Raw genomic sequence first — 22709 nt, forward strand, 5'->3', positions numbered from 1 at the left:
CACAACCCTTTTGCAAATCACTTACAAGGAAGTTGCCTACAACTTTTACTATCCAGGGGGTGCCAAAAAGAATAAAAGCACTTTTTGTCCCCAAATGTGTGTCTGGTTAAGTCTGGCACACTTTCAATTCATTATTGGAGTGGTTCTAAGAAGGCACAGAGAATATTTGAAAATATACAAATATAAGTCTAAATGGGTAACGGCTCAATTAATAGAAAGTGCATTTGTAGGTGATAAAAGAATTCCAGTGGAAATAAGAAAAAAGAAAGGTCTAAGAAACAAGTCTAAGTAAAAATTATGAGATTCATTGCTCAAAAGGTACTAACAACTTCCGATTAACGAAAGGCAGCATTTCAATGTTTTGCATTAGTGCTTTTTTGAGAGCGCGATAAAGCAAACCTTGGTGATTTTTGATATAAATTTTCAAATGATTAATTGCATGTTTAATTTCTAATTTGACAGCATGTAATACATTCACGAATTAATTTGCATGTTTGAGATTGAAAAAAAAACAACAACAACAATCAAGACTTTTTGAGGCTAGACTAATAATAAAAACAAGATCAAGTGCTCATAATTAACAAACATAGTTGAGTGGTTGTGCACATATGAAAAGGCCAGTGGCAAATTATGAAAAAAACTTCTGTTCTGGACCTCGTTATTAAAATTACCTGTCACAACCTCTGTTTTATCAGTCCTTTTATATCTATCTCTCATTCCGGGAACCAATTAGCAGGATATTTCTCTTCTGAGCACAAAACGTGTTCGCCAAAAAAATAGGTTGAAAATTTTACATGGGCAATTAAGGTACAATTCTTCAGGTAACTGATGTGGGTCTCGTATAATTTGTATCACTTCTCGTCAAACTCTATTCTTACTAGATTCACACAACTTTTTTGTTAGATACTTCCAAGTTGGCGTTATTACAACTTCTATTGAAAAATGGCACCAGTAAAACAGTCAAAGTTTAAGGAAAAACGTCTATCAGCAAAGATTTTCTTTTAAAAAATTTTTAAAATACCAAAACCAGCATTTTGAACTTTTTATTCATTCAATGTGATGCAGCGAGTGTCGAACTAAATGGGCAGAGTGTTTGCATTGGCTAAAAATCTACAATGCAGATTTAATTCTCAGTTTGGAAAAAAATCGTGAAAGGAAATTTTCCTTAGAAAATGCTGCAGTGTTTCTATGTGCACCGAAAATTTGTAGCTGCACTTTTCTAGCAATTCAGGCACAATTTCTTATCAGCACACTTGTCAATAAAGATCAGGTAGAATTCGCAGTATCCAATAAAATTAATAACCCCCGTAATTGAGACATTTCGTTGCATTTAGTAAGAATAACCAGGTTCTTCGTTCAATTTCATCTTGATTGTTTTTGTCTGGGAAACATGGTGTGAACCTACTGAGGCAAATGCATTGGCAATCGTAAAATTGGAAAAAAAATTGGATATAAGTTTCTTGAAGTTTTTCTATTTAATTTGTAATTTTTAATAGTTCTTGTGCATAATGGGACAATTAATTGTTAAATATCTCGCAGATGTGTTACCAGAAATATTAAAAAACAGAGTTTTAGCAATGGAAACATTTAAATACGCAATTTGTAACAAACATTAATCAATTCTTCTATTTTTTTGCGAATTTTGCGCTCTAATTGCGAATAACAATCAAAAAGAACTATTTTTGTCAAACTAGATCTCTTTCTCTCTCTCTCTCCTCTCTCTCTCTCTCTCTCTCTCTCTCTCTCTCTCTCTCTCTCTCTCTCTCTCTCTCTCTCTCTCTTACACGTCTACGAAACTCATTATGAAAATACACACCCGTACACAAACGGTCGCTACACCCACACAGGCGCAAACTCACACAGAAATATAAAGAAAAACCTCACCACCAAAAAAAAAACACTTCTAGAATTTTATTTTTGGCATCTGACCTTTACACAATATTCGTCACTGCTCCCTGGATCCTTGATGTCCTGATTTTTTTCAGATTTTTTTTCTAGGTAAGTTGAATTTGACACATTAAGCAAATTTATCGGTAATTGTGAAACTGAAACAAAACTCTGAATAAAATTTTGTTGATTTTCGGAAAATCTTTTGTCATTTTAGTGTATTCATGCAAATAATCAGCCTACTCTTTTTTCCCTCTCACAGATATGTTAACATGTTGATTTCTTAGACTCAATTTTGATATTGAATTATTTTCAAGCCAAAATATTTAGCAAATCTCTCTAACTTAATTAATTTTCACAAACTTTTTATGATTTGGAGAATTTTTTGCATTCTGCCTTTAGTTTTTTTCTAGAGTCTACAGCAAGGCATTCGTAAAATAAAGACAAACCTTTATCAGCAAATAAAAAAATATTAATATTAACAATAATAATGAATTCAAACAAACAGTGTTTCAACCAGCTCGGTATTTCCCAGATTAGGGGAAAATCAGGTCTCAATAATTAAAATTTCCCAAAAAATTCCAACCTGTAGGGTAACTTTTATATTTGAAACTTTTCACAGCTTCCTTTTACAAAAAGTTCTTCAATTCTTTTCGAAATTGACGTGGATTTATGTGTGGAGAAGAGTTAGAAGTACTATCTAATAGCGAAAAAATTAATGAATCAAACCACTCTGTTAAAGTAATTATCTTCAGAACGTCTCCGAAATCTAGCTTCAATAAAAAAAGTTTTCAATAGATCTAGTCTTAAAATCTTGTTGAGCAGAATTAGGTTGTTAGGAACTAGAAAATAACTGACTAGCAATAGGCAATTTCGAATAAGGCTCTCAACGTATTCGACGTCAACCAAAATTTAACGGCAAGCTAAACCTTTTTAAATATGATCTTTGCAATCTTTCCAAGAGTTGAAGATATTGTAATCCTGGGTAACAGAATTTTGACGAATAAAAGACCGCAGAAAATGTATATGTTTTCATCATCGCGCATTTGAAAGTTTCGTTTATGGTGCGGGGTATTACTCTTCTTAGATGATTTAACTACTGAAATCATTAATTTATGGCCATATCAAGGTGGCGATTTCAAGTAGTGCTGAACTTAAAAATTCTTCCGAGATATTTAATTTTTTTCAATTTGATAGCAATTCTTTTTGCAAATATCTCTGTGGACAAAGCATATGCATTTTTGATGGGAATTCTGAATTTGTCGAAGTTGACGCTTAATTTATTTGAGACAGACCATTCGATAGCTCTATTTATATCAAATAGAAGCTCTTCAGTTTCTGAAACCTGTCCTGTTATTTTCGCATCGTTGGCATAAAGGGAAGTTTTATTAATAATTTGATCAGGTCATTTATGATAACGGAGAACAAAAACACAACAAAAGTTGATGCCTGAGGAAACCTTTTTGAGATTATTGGACAAATCGAATAACTGTGTGCTATTTCTACTCTCTGCTTTCGATTAATCAGATGTGAGGCAATAAACTTCAAAAAATTTTATTATACCAAAAAAAGGGGCGAGCTTTAAAACATTAATTTTGAATTTAATATTAGCCAGTGCTTTAGCGAAATCCAAGTAAAATGTTATCGCGGATGAATCCTCATCTGAATCTTGATATATATTACCACAATATAGTAACGACCGGGTTACTGTTAAATGCTTTTGCCAAAAACCATTTGGCTCTATGCAAAGCTTCCTTTAAATTGTCTTCTTAATTTGCTTTTAAACCATTCTTTCAAAAACTATAGAACCTGCACTGAGCTTTGCAATTAGTCTGTAATTTTTAAATTTTCTATACCATTTTTGTGATGAGGACGCACGTGTACCTTCTTCCAGAAATTGGGAAGTTGGCAAGTGTTTAAAATGTGGCTAAAAACATAAGATACTCTTTATGACCTACGGCGCTGAAGCTTTAAGGAATGATGGTGTTATCTGAAGAGTTGGCGCCAGATTTAATTTGCATTACTTCTTCTAGCACATCTTTTGCGTTGAAAGTGATATCGTCTAGAAATGTCTCTCGTCGGATTTTTTTAAACACCACAATTTCAAATTTAATTTCCATAAAAACTGAAGAGCAATGCTCAATGAATATTCTGCAATTTGTTGAGAACCTTTAATATCTTACCCCCGACGTTTCGTTTTATCGGGACAATTTTTTCTTGGTTCAATTGTATGCAGCGTTGTTTGTGCAAATACGGAAGCTCTCAATAAAACTTTATTTGTCATTAAGCTACGAAATCAATTCCACCTACAAATTTCCAGTTTTCTTTGGTCTTTTGTTTGCTTTCTTTAGCTTTTTCAACTTTTTTTCCATGAGTACACTATGGGATAAAATGTAACATGGTACCTCATGCCAGGGTTCTTCTACGTGGAGTATTGACGTTTAGCAAGCATTATAAAAACACTGACAAAAACCATGTATCAGGTCACTGGGAGAACTGTTCGACAAATAGTGAGGATTTCAAAAAATGAATTGAATAATTTTCAAAGTGCCTTGTTGATGTTGAATTGTTGGAAGAGAGGCTTTTGTTCTTTTGTTGTTAGTCTGACAAAAAATTTTGCTAAGAACAATTTGTGATCAGAGAAAGTATTTGCCTCAACTGCTAGATTAGATTGCTCAAAATTTTTGCAACAAAGATGTCGGGACAGGAGTTTGAGTTTAAGATTGACCAAAAGTTCAACCTTTCTACTTCTTCTAAGAAACTGTTTTCATAGTCATTCCCACTAGAAATTTTAATCCGGCAACTAAGCGAGAAATTTACATCACCATCCGTAATTATTAATTTTTTTGAGTACTGGAGTCAAAATGCGACTCCAATTTAAATAAAACTACACCTATTGAGCTTTGTCAATCAGTATCCGAAACGTGGTAATTACTGTTTTGTGGAGGGTTATACAAGGTGATGACTGTTAATACAAGGTTAATACTTTCTGTAGCTTGACTTTATGAGGAATAAGAGTCCCAAAATAATTCCAACTTTTCTATCTTTTCTCTACTGCACAAAAAATTGCCGAGTTAAAAATGGTATGTCAATATCATATTCTTTTAATAATATATCATGGCTCATTCTGTGATCAGTTTTTAAATTTGACCCGCAGTTCAATAAACCCGTCCTCAGTGCTTGTTTTTCCTCTAGTTATGAGCTTGAGGTTGTCTGATGACATGTCTTGTGATATGTTTCGTCTACAGAGATATGTACCTATACACTTGTTTTCGACTAACAGCGCTGCTGGTCCAAATTTGATTTCTGATCTGTTAATGTTCCATTCTTGAGCAAGTTTGAAACGATATTCGAGTAGCTTCTTTTCTTTCTCCTTTTCATTCTCTTACAAAGTAGTTTTAAAAACACTGAAACTTATTGGTTGAGAACTCTTTTCATTCAATGCGATACAGCATGCGTCGAAATAAATGCAAAGATTTTTGAGAAAAAAAGACAGTTTGAAAAGAAGGTTGCGATTAAAATTTTTCGCTCAAAAACATGCTATAGCCTTTCTCTTTGCAGTTAAAATTTGTAGAATTAATTTTCTGGCGATCTATACAAAATTTTTGATCAGCACACTCGTCAATAATGTTCACGTAGAATTCGCAGTATCCAATAAAATAAATAACCCACATGATTGAGACCTTTCGTTGCGCTTAGTAAGAATAATGAAACATATTTAGTCGTTCGCTTCAAATGCCATGACCAGTTAATATGCTTGCTACAATGCAGGTAAAACCTTTAGCCCTTTGTTATCCTTGGGTGGGTGCTTCGCTTGGGCCACTCTCTTTGTTGTACTTGTATCCCAGCTTCTCTGGCATCTCTCGCCATTTTTGTGTTTCGAATCCGGTTTCTCAGGAGCACCGCCTTCGTATCAACAATTGCTATTGTTGCATCAAATTTAACTGTTTACTGATTATAATATGCCCCCCTTTGACGTCTTTTCTGGACCCAAGGTTCAACAAAAACTGCCCTTTTTGAGTTTTGCTTGCTGCCTTCGCTATTAATCCTCATCTTTGTTTTGCTTTTGCTTTACTTGAGTCCTCAACTTTGTTCCGCTTGTCTTCCGTTGTCTCTGCAGTTCCGCCCTTCTTTTCAGATATGAAAGTGATTGGTGAAGGTGATTTTTGTTTGAACAATGACCCACAATTGCTACCCTTTCATCCGAATAGCTCAATTAGCTTATCCCCCCCCCCCCCCCCCCTACTTTCATCTAGCTGATCAGCAAACTGTCTGATTTCTTAGTAGTGATGTAGAGATCATATATGAGTTCTTAGTAGTCATAAAAGAATCAAAAATAATTTTTGATGAGCCATATACCTTCCACGTTGAATATGACTCACCTTACTAACGGCTACAACGAACGTCTATGATTTGTTTGATTCCATTTAATCATCTTGTACAATTTCTTTGAAGTTACACATAAGCATTGTGCTAGGGAAATAGGTTATTACATCAGTCTGTGGAATAAATATAGGAATAGATGAAGAGCACGACGCAATAAGCCAAACTTATTCAAATAGCCAAGAGGTATAAAGTATTGGGGGTTGGGTTCATAACTTAAAAAGACCCCTAACAGTGTGATAATTGTTTTCTCCCTTTATGATATGATGTTTATCGTACAATGATCATATTTGATGTCCCGGTAGATAAATTCGAAAGTGGAGTAGGCTAGAAATTATTGATAGTCAGTGAACAAAACCCCTCCCCCTCACTAGAAGTATAAAGTGTTTTCATAAGCCAAGGTCTAAAGTTGGGCTCTAACAAATTTAGAAACGATTAGCTACAAAAGTAAATAAAAAAAAGGAAATTTTAAACTTTCTCTATTTGGCTCCTGTCTACATAGAAGAAGAGTGGCTCAATGGATACAAACAACGGGAGGAACTGTTTCAATAACCCCTTGGGCAGAATTTTAGATTTTCTCAACAAACTACTGCGTTCTGGTCTGCTGATTGCACACCCCTTTTTTAAACTCTTTCATTTCACCCCGAATTCAATCCTTATATGTAATTGGTACTATTAACATCAGTACTAACATCATTCGGTCGTGCCTCATGTTGTGCATGGACATGATATGAACTATTTTTGTTAACTATCAACAATTTTTTTGGAAACCATCATAACCCAAAGATGGGGTTAAATTATCCGTTTACTTATGAGAAAACAAGCTCAATTGCAATGTCCACTGATCATTTGTGGGCTGAAATGATAGAAAGATGAAAGGAAGTAGATCCTGACGATTATTATCTGATAACAGAATTAACAAACAAATTCGCCATATCATTATAAGAAAACATGGAAATTGATATGCTCAAACAAGATTCCAAATTGACAATAGAGGATAAATTCAAATTAATATTTGTATGATGATGCAACTTTTTTCTTTTAATTTTAATACAAGTACTTTTAACCTACTTGGTAATGAAGAAAATCGCTTGTTTGAAAACATAGGAGCGTAAAAGCATTGCACGTTGGATATGAAAGTATATGTATCCAAATACGTAATGTGTAGTGGGGTGGGGTGGGGGGGGGGGGTATGACCGGGCCGTGGATTTTATCGAAAATTAACGGGGAAAAGATGGCAAAGAGTGTAAAAAAAATATTTTTACACCGTTAGTGCTACCCTTAATAAGGGTGGAAAAAGTGTAATTTAAGAGTGTAAAAAAAAGATTTAGAGGTGGAATAAAGGGGTAATTTCTTCAATTTACACTCTTCAAAATTACACCATTAAACTTATTTTTACACCCTTACTTTATATTTTTTTATTATTTTATATTATTTTTCGTTTTATTTTTTTATTAATTTTTTATTACTTTTTTATATATTTTATTATTTTTTATTACACTCTTCCACTCTCTTTCTTAAAAGTACACTCTTTAATAACACTTTTTACACTCTTAATAAGGGTAGCACTAACGGTATAAAAAAATTTGTTTACACTCTTTATACTCTTTTCCCCGTTATTTTCCCCGTTACTATACTCTTTTCCCCGTTATATTATACTCTTTTCCCCGGTAAAATCCTCGGCCCGTAAACCATCTCGAAAGCACTCGGTAGTCTGATCAGATGCACTACATGAATCTATAAAAATATTTAGCAACAGTAGTGTCGGAAATATCTCAATTTTATTTAAAAAATCAACTCTTTAAATTTTTCCATTATGATTTGGTGGTGTTTCTCTCCTCCTTTTCTCAACCGGACTGGGGACTAGGTACGGTGGAGTGACAAACAAACAGCTACCGGAGCTTTTGAGAAGAGCACTGGGTAAAAAACCAGGCTCAAACTCCATCTCCGATCAAAACAAAGCAAAATAAATTGTTTTTTTAACAATAAATTAATCAATCAATACAAAGCATAACTCGTTATTCAAAAATTTCCGTATAAAAACTAACATTTTACCACACAAGCTATAGCAAAAATTCTTTTTGTTATAGATTTTAGATACACAGAGGATATTCCATACCGAGTTTGGTTTGATTTGGACAACTCCTTAACCCGACGAAAAGGAACTGTTTTTAAAATTCCCTAACCGCGAAATTCCCTAATTTCCGTGCGAAAAGCTAACTTTTTTCCTAGGCAAGATATATCAAAAAAACTTTTTGTTATAGATTCCAAGTACACATGGGATACTCCATGCCGAGTTTGGTTTGATTTGAACAACTTCTTGACCCAATGAAAAGGTACTTTTTTAAAACCACTAATCGCGAAATTCGGAAAATTTTCCGTATGAAAAACTAACCTTTTTACCAGACAACCTATAGCAAATAGCAAAAATTCTCTTTTTTACACTCTAATTACACTGGTGATACTCCATACCAAGTTTGTTTGATTTGAACAACTCCCTGACCCGATGAAAAAGAACTATTTTTAAAATTCCCTAATCGCGAAATTACAATTTTTAAAAATCGCTAATCCCGAAATAGGCAAATTCTCGCTTGATAAATTAACTTTTTTATAGACAAGCAATATCATTTTTTTTGCTATAGACTCTAGGTACACAGGGGATCCACTTTTCCGATATTGGTTCGATTTGAACAATTTGACCCGATGAAAGTGAACTGTTTTTAAAATTTGCTAATAGCGAAATTCGAAAAATTTCCCGTATGAAAAACCAACTTTTATCCCAGACAAGCTATAGCCAAAATTCTCTTTTTTACGCTCTAATAACACTGATACTCCATACCAAGTTATGTTTGATTTGAACAACTCCTTCAGCCTATGAAACAGATCTATATTTAAAATTCCTATTCGCGAAATTCGAAAAGATTTCAGTATGAAAAATAACTTTTTTCCAAGGCAAGCTATAGCAAAAATCTTTTTGTCCTACACTCTACCTACACCGGGAATAATCCATGCCGAGTTTTGATCGATTTGGACAGCTCTTTGATTCTACGAAGAAGACCTTTTTTTAAAATTCGTTATTCGAGAAGTTCAAAAATATCCGTATGAAAAACTTACTTTCTTCCTAGGCAAGCTAAAGCAAAAATTCTCTTCGTACTACAATCCAACTACAGAGGGGATTTTCCATACCGAGTTTGGTTTGATTTGGACAACTCCTTGACCCGATGAAAAAGACTTATTTAAAAAGTACTTATTCAAAATTCTTTGGAAATAATAGGACATTTCCGTATGATAAACTAACTTTTTCCTAGACAAGCTATATCAAAAATTTTTTGTTATAGAGTCTAGGTACACAGGGGATACACAATACCGAGTTTGGTTTGATTTAAACAACTCCTTGACCCAATGAAAAAGTACTATTTTTAGAAATCGCTAATCGCGAAATAGGCAAGTTTCCGTTTGAAAAATTAACAAGCAATATCAATTTTTTTTTGCTATAGACTCTAGGTACCCAGCGGATCCTCCTTCTCGATATTGGTTCGTTTTGAACAACTTGACCCAATGAAAAAGAACTATTTTTAAAAACTGCTAATCGCAAATTTCGAAAAATTCTCCGTACGAAAAACTAACTTTTTTCACAGACAAGCTATAGCAAAAATTCTCTTTTTTATACTCTAAAACACTGGTGATACTCCATACCAAGTTTTGTTTGATTTGAACAACTCCTTCAGCCTATGAAACAGATCTATATTTAAAATTCCTATTCGCGAAATTCGAAAAGATTTCAGTAAAAAAACTAACTTTTTTCCAAAGCAACCTATAGCAAAAAAATCTTTTTGTCCTACACTCTGCCTATACAGGGGATAATCCATGCCAAGTTTTGATCAATTTGGACAGCTTTTTGATCCTACAAAAAAGACCCTTTTTAAAATTCGTTATTCGCGAAGTTCCAAAATATCCGTATGAAAAACTAACTTTCTTCATAGGCAAGCTAAAGCAAAAATTTTCTTCGTCCTATACTCCAACTACAGAGGGGATTTCCCATACCGAGTTTGGTTTGATTTAGACAACTTTTTGACCCGATGAAAGGGACCTATTTAAAAAATTACTCATTCAAAAGTATTTGGAAATAATAGGACATTTCCGTATGAAAAACTAACTTTTTTCCTATAAAAGCTATATCAAAATTTTTTCTGTTATAGAGTCTAGGTACACAGGAGACACTCCATACCGAGTTTTGTTCAATTTGAACAACTCCTTGACCCAATGAAAAGGAACTGTTTTTAAAATTCGCTAACCGCAAAATTCGCAAATTTCCGTTTGAAAAACTAACTTTTTTCCTAGACAAACTATATCAAAACTTTTTTGTGCTATAGACTCCAACTACACAGGGGATTTTCCATACCGAGTTTGGTTTGATTTGCACAACTCCTTGAGCAGATAGAAAAATTTTTAAAAAAACACTAATCCCAAATTATTCGGAAATAACAGGAAATTTCCGTATGAAAAACTAATTTTTTTCCTAGGCAATCTATAGCAAAAATCTTTTTGTCCTACACTCTACCCACACAGGGAATACTCCATACCCCATAAGTTTGGTGCGATTTGGCCCGATGAAAAGGACCTAATTTTAAAATTCGCCATTCATAAAATCCAAAAATTTTCGTATGAAAAGCTAATTTTCTTCCTAGGCAAATTATAGCAAAAATTCCTTTCGTCCCAAACTCCAAGTACACACCTTATTCAAAATTATTCAGAAATAATAGGAAATTTTCGTATGAAATACTAACTTTTTTCCAAGGCAAGCTAAAGCAAAGTTTTTATTCGTCCTACACTCTACCTACACAGGGGATACTCTATGCCGAGTTTGATCCAATTTGAACCACTTTTTGGCCCAATGAAAAAGACCTGTTTAAAAAACTACATATTAAAATTAATTCGGAATTAATAGGAATTTTCCGTATGAAATACGAACTTTTTGCCAGGCAAGCTATAGCCAAAAAAAATTTTCCTACGCTGTATCTACACAGAGGATACTCTATGCCGATTTTGATTCAATTTGAACAGTTTTTCGACCCAATGAAAAGACCTATTTTCAAAATTCGTTATTCGAGAAATTCGCAAATTTTGATAGGAAAAAATAACTTTTTTCCGTTGAAAGCTCTAGCAATTTTTTTTGTTTTACACTCTAAGTACACATGAGATACTCCATGCCAAGTTTGATTCGATTTGAATAATTTCTTGACCCAATGAAAAATACTATAATTAAAAATTAAATATTCGGAATATTCGCAAATTTCCTTATGAAATACTAACTTTTTCCTAGCAAAATCGAGCCAAAATTGTTTTTGTTTTACACTCTAGGTTCACTTGGGATACTCCATTCCGAGGTTGGTTTGATTTGGATAACTCCTTGACCCAAAGAAAAAAACTAATTATAAAAATTAAATATTCGAAATAATCGCAATTTTCTGTATGAATAACTCACTTTTTTCCTAGGCAAGATATAGCAAAAAAAATTGTTGTACACTCTAAATGCACATGAGATGATCCATACCGAGTTTGGTTTGATTTGAACAACTGCTTGACCCGATGAAGAAGACCTTTTTTAAAACTCGAATATCGCGAAATTCGCAAATTTCCGTATGAAAAACGAAATTTTTTCCTAGACAAACTCTATCTAAAATTCTTTTTGATATAGACCCTAGTTACCCAGGGGATATTCCATACTGAGTTTGGTTTGATTTGGACATTTCCTTGACCCGTTGAAAAAGACCTATTTTTAAAATTCTATAATCGCAATTTAATCGAAATAATCGCCAATTTCCCTATGAATTTTTTTCCTAGTACTAACTTTTTTCCCTAGACAAGCTACAGCAAAAACTTTTTTGTTTTTTCACTCTAAGTAGACATGGGATACTCCATGGCGATTTTGGTTCGGTATTAATAACTTCTTGACCCAAAGAAAGACACAATAAACAAAAATTATATAATCGAATTAATCGAAAATTTCCGTATGAAAAGCTAACTTTTTTTCTGCGCAATTTACAGCAGAAAATTTTTTTGTTGTACACTCTAGATACATGCGGGATACTCCATACCGAGTTTGGTTCGATTTGAACAACTCCTTGACCCGATGAAAAAGACATTAAAATTCTCTAATCTCAATTTAATCGCAAATTTTCGTATGAAATACTAACTTTTTTCCTAGACATATAATAGCAAAAACTCTTTGTGTTTGCATTATTGTAAACGTGTTGTTCTTTTTTATGAAACTTTTGCATAAAAAGACCAACACATTTACAATAATTGCTACGAAGTTCGTTCGAGATCAATTTGAAAGTAAAACAGCACTCCTTAGTGAAAAAGGACATCAAGCATAAAACTCGCGTCTCAGGCAGAATCCTCAAAACTCATTTTCTTCTAAGCTAGAATATCGGCCTGGGCAATCATTGCCGTATTGATTTTTGCGATTTTCTGGCTTTCTCAAAAGCGAGCCCAGGAGTGTCAAGGTACTTCTGCTGCACAACCTCTGAAAGCAAGAAGACAATCTCTTAGTTTCTTAATAGTTTCTATACCAATTAGCTCTTGACTAGTTTACTCGTAAACTTGTCAAGAATTTCACTGAGAGCTTAAGTTCTACGATCAGCCTCCTGTCTTTTTGGTTCCAGAATGAAATTTCCATGTTCATTTCTCAAAAAAAGCCCTGCCCAGCTTTCCGACATCTGAGCCAGCGTATATCATCATAAGTCTTTCACCGTTGTGCATGACTGCTGTGCTACCCGCGCTCAGCGAAGGATAGTCAGCGATATTTCGAAACCATGAGGATCCAAGAGGCGAGTTTCTTTCAAATCGGTAGCCTAAACAATCATAGGTAACAGACTCTAAGAAAATTATTCACAGGATCTTAGGCTTCTATGACATTTAAGAAATTAAGGTCTTTTGAAAAGGCTAGCAAGTACGGTTCATTTTTTAAACAATAGCCAACAAAATAAATGAGCGTTGAGGTACCTTAGCGTCAATTCTTGCGAAGAGGTTTGCCCGTTTTTTGTCGTCCGTTGTTTTCAGCTGTTCAAATGCTTTCGTCCAACCATTCGTCTCTAGAACATGCCCATCAAGGTATTCCCGAAGAAGACGCAATTCGGTCCACAATCGTCTGTGTTGTCCGCATTAGTTGAAAGTGCGTTTGAGCTGGAGGTCGGAGAAGTAGAAGGTTGATGAAGATCGGGCTCAAGCTTAAAAAAAGTAAATACATCAAAGCACAGCAACCACATTTATCAGCTTCCCCTTCTACCGTTCACAAGTCTCTCAGAGTTGTTGACAATTTCAAGAGGCATTTAACAATCTCTAAGAGGCTATTTGTAATTAGTTTAAAAAAATGTCAAATTCAGCGCATTACAGTTTTTCTTTGCTGAAATGATTGGCTGTGATGAGGCAAATTTCGTGACTTTTGTTTTTTTACGCCAGATGACTTACCAAGAGAGACTTCGACACTGTTCACCACGAACGCACGTCATCGAAACAAAAAGTTATCCTCATCAACAACAGGTGCCCTAGGAGTAGCAGGCACTGTGTTTTGCAATTCAAACAGCCGTTTACTTGCATCTAGATCTTGCTGGTAGTTTTGAATAAGTTCATCAATTTTTTTCAGGTTTCCTTTTACCAACAAACGACAGGTCACACTGCTTCTATCTTTGATCTGCAGTTGAAACAATCACGTTAAACTGAGCAATTCAGATAGCTTACTTTTGGGTGGCTGTTTAAAGCTGCTTATAATGACCAAGTTTAGGTTCTCCTCAACGCAGAGCCACGCCATGTTATTTCCTATAAAGTGCTGGCGTTTGCAACTTTAAATTTTTAACGCGCAGAAAAGGTTATTTTTAAAATGCTAAATGAAAGGTAGGCTTCATGTCTAATTTTAAAAACATACTCGTAAAATTGTCGAGAATTTCACTGAGAGCTTAAGTTCTACGATCAGCCTCCTGTCTTTTTGGTTCCAGAATGAAATTTCCATGTTCATTTCTCAAAAAAAGCTCTAATCAGCTTTCCGACAGCCAGCGTATATCATCATAAGGTTTTCACCGTTGTGCATGACTGCTGTGCTACCGGCGCTCAGCGAAGGATAGTCATCGATATTTTGAAACCATGAAGATCCAAGAGCCGAGTTTCTTTCAAATGGGTAGCCTAAACAATCACGGGTAACAGACACTGTAAAATTATTCACAGGATCTTAAGCTTCTATGACATTTAAGAAATTAAGGTCTTTTGAAAAGGCTAGCAAGTACGGTTCATTTTTTAAATAATAGCCAACAAAATAAATGAGCGATCAGTTAGCTTAGCGTCAATTCTTGCGCAGAGGTTTGGCCGTTTTTTGTCGTCTGTTTTTTTACGCTGTTCAAATGCTTTCATCCAACCATTCGTCTCTAGAACGTGCCCATCAAGGTATTCCCGACGAAAACGGCAATTCGGTCCACAATCGTCTGTGTTGTCCGCATTAGTTGAAAGTGCGTTTGAGCTGGAGGTCGCAGAAGTAGAAGGTTGATGAAGATCGGGCTCAAGCTTAAGAAAAGTAAAAATATCAAAGCACTGCAACCACATTTATCGGCTTCCCCTTCTACCGTTCACAAGTCTCTCAGAGTTGTTGACAATTTCAAGAGGCATTTAACAATCTCTAAGAGGCTATTTGTAATTAGTTTAAAAAAATGTCAAATTCAGCGCATTACAGTTTTTCTTTGCTGAAATGATTGGCTGTGATGAGACAAATTTCGTGACTTTTGTTTTTTTACGCCAGATGACTTACCAAGAGAGACTTCGACACTGTTCACCACAAACGCACGTCATCGAAACAAAAAGTTATCCTCATCAACAACAGGTGCCCTAGGAGTAGCAGGCACTGTGTTTTGCAATTCAAACAGCCGTTTACTTGCATCTAAATCTTGCTGGTAGTTTTGAATAAGTTCATCAATTTTTTTCAGGTTTCCTTTTACCAACAAACGACAGGTCACACTGCTTCTATCTTTGATCTGCAGTTGAAACAATCACGATAAACTGAGCAATTCAGATAGCTTACTTTTGGGTGGCTGTTTAAAGCTGCTTATAATGACCAAATTTAGGTTCTCCTCAACGCAGAGCCACGCCATGTTATTTCCTATAAAGTGCTGGCGTTTGCAACTTTAAGTTTTTAACGCGCAGAAAAGGATATTTTTAAAATGCTAAATGAAAGGTAGGCTTCATGTCTAATTTTAAAAACATACTCGTAAAATTGTCGAGAATTTCACTGAGAGCTTAAGTTCTACGATCAGTCTCCTGTCTTTTTGGTTCCAGAATGAAATTTCCATGTTCATTTCTCAAAAAAAGATCTAATCAGCTTTCCGACAGCCAGCGTATATCGTCATAATGTTTTCACCGTTGTGCATGACTGCTGTGCTACCGGCGCTCAGCGAAGGATAGTCATCGATATTTTGAAACCATGAAGATCCAAGAGCCGAGTTTCTTTCAAATGGGTAGCCTAAACAATCACGGGTAACAGACACTGTCAAATTATTCACAGGATCTCAAGCTTCTATGACATTTAAGAAATTAAGGTCTTTTGAAAAGGCTAGCAAGTACGGTTCATTTTTTAAATAATAGCCAACAAAATAAATGAGCGATGAGTTAGCTTAGCGTCAATTCTTGCGCAGAGGTTTGGCCGTTTTTTGTCGTCTGTTTTTTTACGCTGTTCAAATGCTTTCATCCAACCATTCGTCTCTAGAACATGCCCATCAAGGTAGTCCCGACGAAAACGGCAATTCGGTCCACAATCGTCTGTGTTGTCCGCATTAGTTGAAAGTGCGTTTGAGCTGGAGGTCGCAGAAGTAGAAGGTTGATGAAGATCGGGCTCAAGCTTAAAAAAAGTAAATATATCAAAGCACTGCAACCACATTTATCAGCTTCCCCTTCTGTCGTTAACAAGTCTCTCAGAGTTTTTGACTTTTTCAGGAGGCATTTAACAATCTCTAAGATGATATTTGTAATTAGTTATAAAAAGAGTCAAATTTTAGCGCATTACTGTTTTTCTTTGCTGAAATGGCTGGTTGTGATGAGGCAAAATTTGAGGCTTTTGATTTTTTCACGCCAGATGGTTTACCAAGAGAGACTTGGACTTTGTTCATCACGGGCGCACGTCATCGACACAAAAAAAACCTCATCAACAACAGGTGCCCTAGGAGTAGCAGGCACTGTTTTTCGCAATTCATGCGGCCGTTTAGCTGCATCTAGCTCTTGCTGTAGTTTTGCATAAGATCCTCAATTTTTTCAGATTTCCCTTTACCAACAAACGACAGGTCACACTGCTTCTAACGTTGATCTGCAGTTCAAACAACCACATTAATTTGAGCATTTCAGATAGCTTTTTTTGGGTGGGTATTTATAGCTGCTTATGATGACCAAAATTAGGTACTCCTCAACGAAGAGCCACGCCATGTTATTTCTTATAAAACTCGATTGGATACTGTTCTCTCTTCCGGCCTCAGAATGAAATAGGTTGCTACTTTTATTTGGATCAGCTCTCAAATTTGGTTTCATTTTCAACCGTCTAAAACTTTTCAATTTTTTACTACGTTCGATTGTATTCGCATCAAAACAGAGAAACCATAAATTTCAGATCATTTCATTTTATAATCAATTTAAATTTTAACTTTCAAACCAATTTAAATTTTTCGTTGTCAAATTACTGAAATTGAACTATAATACTAACAGTTTGAAGAATAAACGAACAATGAGTCAATTCTAATCAATTTAAAATCTCAGATCGCGAATAGATGAAATATTAATGTCTTCCGCATCTAGAGTGAATCCCAAATTTTAAAAAAAAAACAAAAAATAGCTGGCGGATTGCCAGAAAATAGCCGCAAGAATGAGGACTCAGATGTTAAATTTTGATAAAGTATCTGTATAACTTACTGCTCCTGCTTTTAGCTGCTCTTTAATAACCTTCAAATGGAGTTATTTACAGTCATTTGGCCTTGAGTTAAAGTAACAAAAAGTCAATTTAACAGTGAGTAAGTCCTTTCTGAGAGCAAGGTAAGTCCCGTGCGACCAAAAAAACTTGCTCCACTAAGAGTGAAAAATAATATCACGCACGCAAAATAAAAAAGATGGACAAAAAAAGCCTCAGCTATCGCTTTGCGGCTATTAATCAAAGTTTAATAACAGCACAAAATATCAGGTCACCAAGTCAAATGGAAGACTGCAACAAATACTTTAAGGTCTTTAATTCAAGGTTTCCAGGCTCAGAATCAATCTCTTCAATTCCGCTTCGGACGCTCTTTTGGCTGTTTGTTTCACTTTGCATTTGCCTTTTTTTCATTTGTGCACACCAGAAAAGGTCACCTTTCCTTTTTCTGTACTGCACTGCATCCATACCCGATCTATTTGCAGACGAACAGGCGTCGTTGTGAGCCTCAGGCCACAGAAGAGGGGGGAAATGCGTTTTCGCAAGACCTTGATAATAGAAAAAATCTACTTAGAAATTTCAGTTTCTCGTTTGGGGAAGACAAACAAAAGCAATAAATACCTATTTTTTAATAAAATTGAAGCTAATAAAATTTCTGTGACCACTTTTCGCAGTGATTATGGCTCAGGGTTTGAAAAATTAATCTGCAACTTTTATAGAGGGAAGTCCTACTGAAAAAAAATTTCGGAAAAACAGTACTTATAAAGACCTTAAAGAGCTTAGTTCTTTTCGGTGATGCGGGTTTCCTCACCTCGATATCTCTCGTTGGAGAAATTATTTCTCTCTCAAGCCCTGTTTCTCCCCAAAGTGGTGTTCTTAGGACTCATCTGGAGTTGAGGGTATAGGAAGATTATCAATACCAACTTCTTCATAGAAACTAGGGAGCACTTCACTGATCTCCTCTATCTCGTCCACAGAATCATCTAATTTTTGAAGCTCTTTCTAAAACTCAAATAACTCTATGAGATTATGATGGCATCCAAAAAATAACCTACATCAAAAGAAAATTCCAGATCTCAACAGCCATATAATTTTGAAGTGCATATTTCAAAAACATATACAAAACCATGGGAAAAACCCAACATAAAAGAAATGCTTATGAGTATTAACTTGTACAAAACCATAGAAAAATCAAATAATCACAATCGCATTGAAAAGTTGTAGCTGGCTTTCCAATTTTTTATTGCAATCTTGTACTGTTTTCTTATAGACTCGAAGAACTTCACTGAACATACGTTAGTCTTCGTTTAAGACTTCCACAACTATTTCTAAACAGGGCAACATAATCGGCATTGGAAAGAGATCAAACCAATCCACAATTCTGCTTAAGTATGCAAAGATACAACAGCAAAAACTTGATGTACGAAGTCTTAACACGTTGCAAGAGTTAAGTGATCATTACACCGTTAATAAAAATTGGTCAATATTTCAATATGCGTAGAAAACATAAGCAATAGATCTACCCAGAACCCTAGGATTTTCAGGTCCAAACTCTCAATTGGTGTCAAACTGATGCCAGCCCGCGAGCGCACGTCATCGAAACAAAAAGTTAACCTCATCAACAACAGTTGCCCTAGGAGTAGAAGGCACTGTGTTTTGCAATTCAAACAGCCGTTTACTTGCATCTAGATCTTGCTGGTAGTTTTGAATAAGTTCATCAATTTTTTTCAGGTTTTCTTTTACCAACAAACGACAGGTCACACTGCTTCTATCTTTAATCTGCAGCTGAAACAATCACGTTAAACTGAGCATTTCAGATAGCTTACTTTTGGATGGCTGTTTAAAGCTGCTTATAATGACCAAATTTAGGTTCTCCTCAACGCAGAGCCACGCCATGTTATTTCCTATAAAGTGCTGGCGTTTGCAACTTTAAATTTTTAACGCGCAGAAAAGGATATTTTTACAATGCTAAATGAAAGGTAGGCTTCATCTCTAATTTTAAAAACATACTCGTAAAATTGTCGAGAATTTCACTGAGAGCTTAAGTTCTACGATCAGTCTCCTGTCTTTTTGGTTCCAGAATGAAATTTCCATGTTCATTTCTCAAAAAAAGCTCTAATCAGCTTTCCGACATCTGAGCCAGCGTATATCGTCATAAGGTTTTCACCGTTGTGCATGACTGCTGTGCTACCGGCGCTCAGCGGAGGATAGTCATCGATATTCTGAAACCATGAAGATCCAAGAGGCGAGTTTCTTTCAAATGGGTAGCCTAAACAATCACAGGTAACAGACACTGTAAAATTTATTCACAGGATCTTAAGCTTCTATGACATTTAAGAAATTAAGGTCTTTTGAAAAGGCTAGCAAGTACGGTTCAATTCTTAAACAATAGCCAAAAAATAAATGAGCGATGAGTTAGCTTAGCGTCAATTCTTGCGCAGAGGTTTGGCCGTTTTTTGTCGTCCGTTTTTTTACGCTGTTCAAATGCTTTCATCCAACCATTCGTCTCTAGAACATGCCCATCAAGGTATTCCCGACGAAAACGGCAATTCGGTCCACAATCGTCTGTGTTGTCCGCATTAGTTGAAAGTGCGTTTGAGCTGGAGGTCGCAGAAGTAGAAGGTCATTTTCAACCGTCTAAAACTTTTCAATTTTCTACTACGTTTGATTGTATTCGCATCAAAACAGAGAAAACATAAGTTTCAGGTCATTTCAGTTTATAATCAATTTAAATTTTAACTTTCAAACCAGTTTAAATGTTTCTTTGTCAAATTACTGAAATTGAACTATAATACTAACAGTTTGAAGAATAAACGAACAATGAGTCAATTCTAATCAATTTAAAATCTCAGATCGCGAATAGATGAAATATTAATGTCTTCCGCATCTAGAGTGAATCCAAAATTTTAAAAAAACAAAAAAATAGCTGGCAGATTGCCAGAAAATAGCCGCAAGAATGAGGACTCAGATGTTAAATTTTGATAAAGTATCTGTATAACTTACTGCTCCTGCTATTAGCTGCTCTTTAATAACCTTCAAATGGAGTGATTTACAGTCATTTGGCCTTGAGTTAAAGTAACAAAAAGTCAATTTAACAAAGAGTAAGTCCTTTCTGAGAGTGAGGTAAGTCCCGTGCGACCAAAAAAACTTGCTCCACTAAGAGTGAAAAATAATATCACGCACGCAAAATAAAAAAGATGGACAAAAAAAGCCTCAGCTATCGCTTTGCGGCTATTAATCAAAGTCTAATAACAGCACAAAAATATCAGGTCACCAAGTCAAACGGAAGACTAAAAAAATATTTTAAGGTCTTTTATTCAAGATTTCCAGGCTCAGAATCACTCTCTTCAATTCCGCTTCGGATGTTTTTTTGGCTGTTTGTTTCACTTTGCATTTGCCTTTTTTTTTCATTTGTGCACACCAGAAAAGGTCAGCTTTCCTTTTTCTGTACTGCAATGCATCCATACCCGATCTATTTGCAGACGAACAGGCGTCGTTGTGAGCCTCAGGCCACAGAAGAGGGGGGAAATGCGTTTTCGCAAGACCTTGAACATAGAAAAAATCTACTTAGAAATTTCAGTTTTTCGTTTGGGGAAGACAAACAAAAGCAAAAAATACCTATTTTTTAATAAAATTGAAGCTAATAAAAATTCTGTGACCACTTTTTGCAGTGATTATGGCTTAGGGTTTGAAAAATTAATCCGCAACTTTTATTGAGGGAAGTCCTATTGAAAAAAAATTTCTGAAAAACAGTACTTATAATGACCTTAAAGAGCTTAGTTCTTTTCGGTGATGAGGGTTTCCACACCTCGATATCTCTCGTTGGAGATATTATTTCTCTCTCAAGCCCTGTTTCTCCCCAAAGTGGTGTTCTTAGGACTCATCTGGAGTTGAGGGTATAGGAAGATTATCAATACCAACGTCTTCATAGAAACTAGGGAGCACTTCACTGGTCTCCTCTATCTCGTCCACAGAATCATCTAATTTATGAAGCTCTTTCTAAAACTCAAATAACTCTATGAGATTATGATGGCATCCAAAAAATAACCTACATCAAAAGAAAATTCCAGATCTCAACAGCCATATAATTTTGAATTGCATATTTCAAAAACATATACAAAACCATGGGAAAAACCCAACATAAAAGAAATGCTATTGTGTATTAACTTGTACAAAACCATAGAAAAATCAAATAATCACAATCGCTTTGAAAAGTTGTAGCTGGCTTTCCAATTTTTTATTGCAATCTTGTACTGTTTTCTTATAGACTCGAAGAACTTCACTGAACATACGTTTGTCTTCGTTTAGGACTTCCAAAACTATTTCTAAACAGGGCAACATAATCGGCATTGGAAAGAGATCAAACCAATCCACAATTCTGCTTATGTATGCAAAGATACAACAGCAAAAACTTGATGTACGAAGTCCTAACACGTTGCAAGAGTTAAGTGATCATTACACCGTTCATAAAAATTGGTCAATATTTCAATATGCGAAGAAAACATAAGCAATAGATCTACCCAGAACCCTAGGATTTTCAGGTCCAAACTCTCAATTGGTGTCAAACTGATGCCAGCCAAGCGCGCTCCCTTACGTCCAAACTACCACTACTCTGATCCGCATACGCACCATAAATTTCTTGATTTTTTCTGAACTCCACGTCAATCGCAATTGATGGACCATGCTTCAGCAGAAAGCAATTGACTTCAGAGCCATCAATCATCAGCTTTGTCTTATCGTCATCATTTAGTTCCAAATGCTCAATTATTTGCATGGTTTTTGGCCACCGAGGATCAACTAAACTCCATTTTGACCCTTCCGTAAGGAAAACAAACTCTATTTACAAAGGCATCCCTAAAATTACTAGTAAAGGAATTAGACAATTACAGTCTCATTAACAAAGATTCTTGTAACAAGACATGGTAACAAAGTCACTTGAATTCAACCACCAAAAGTCAATTAATTTAAACCAATGATTCATAAATTCTCACTTAAAATAATGTCAACAGGAGAAATCCTCCAAAGAACAACAAAACTAATTTTCAAAAAACTAAATCAACCTCAAATTCGAGCCTTATTATTGAATCCAATTGTAACGCGCGCAAACACGAATCTAAAAATTGAATCTATCTGTACCGGTCGCATAACTATGCACGCAGAAACACCCGCAAACATGGGTCCAATTACTGAACCTGTTTATAACGGGCGAAGCGGATGAAATCCGCTGAGGGGACAAAGCGATGCAGACAGAAGCAACCGCAAACACGAACCTAAAATTTTAATCTATCTCTACCGGGCGAAGCGGATATAATCCGCTGAGAGAACAACGATGCAGGCAGAAACACTCGCAAACATGAGCCTAATTAATGAATCTGTTCGAAACAAGCGAAGCGGATAAAATCCACTGAGAGGAGATAACGATGCGGGCAGAAACACACGCCAACACGAACCTAAGTTTTGAATCTATCTGTACCGGTCAAAGCGGATAAAATCCACTGACAGGATATAA

Source organism: Convolutriloba macropyga, chromosome 2 (genome assembly GCF_964194025.1).
Source record: "Convolutriloba macropyga chromosome 2, txConMacr16.3, whole genome shotgun sequence".
In the NCBI taxonomy this organism is placed as follows: domain Eukaryota; kingdom Metazoa; phylum Xenacoelomorpha; order Acoela; family Convolutidae; genus Convolutriloba; species Convolutriloba macropyga.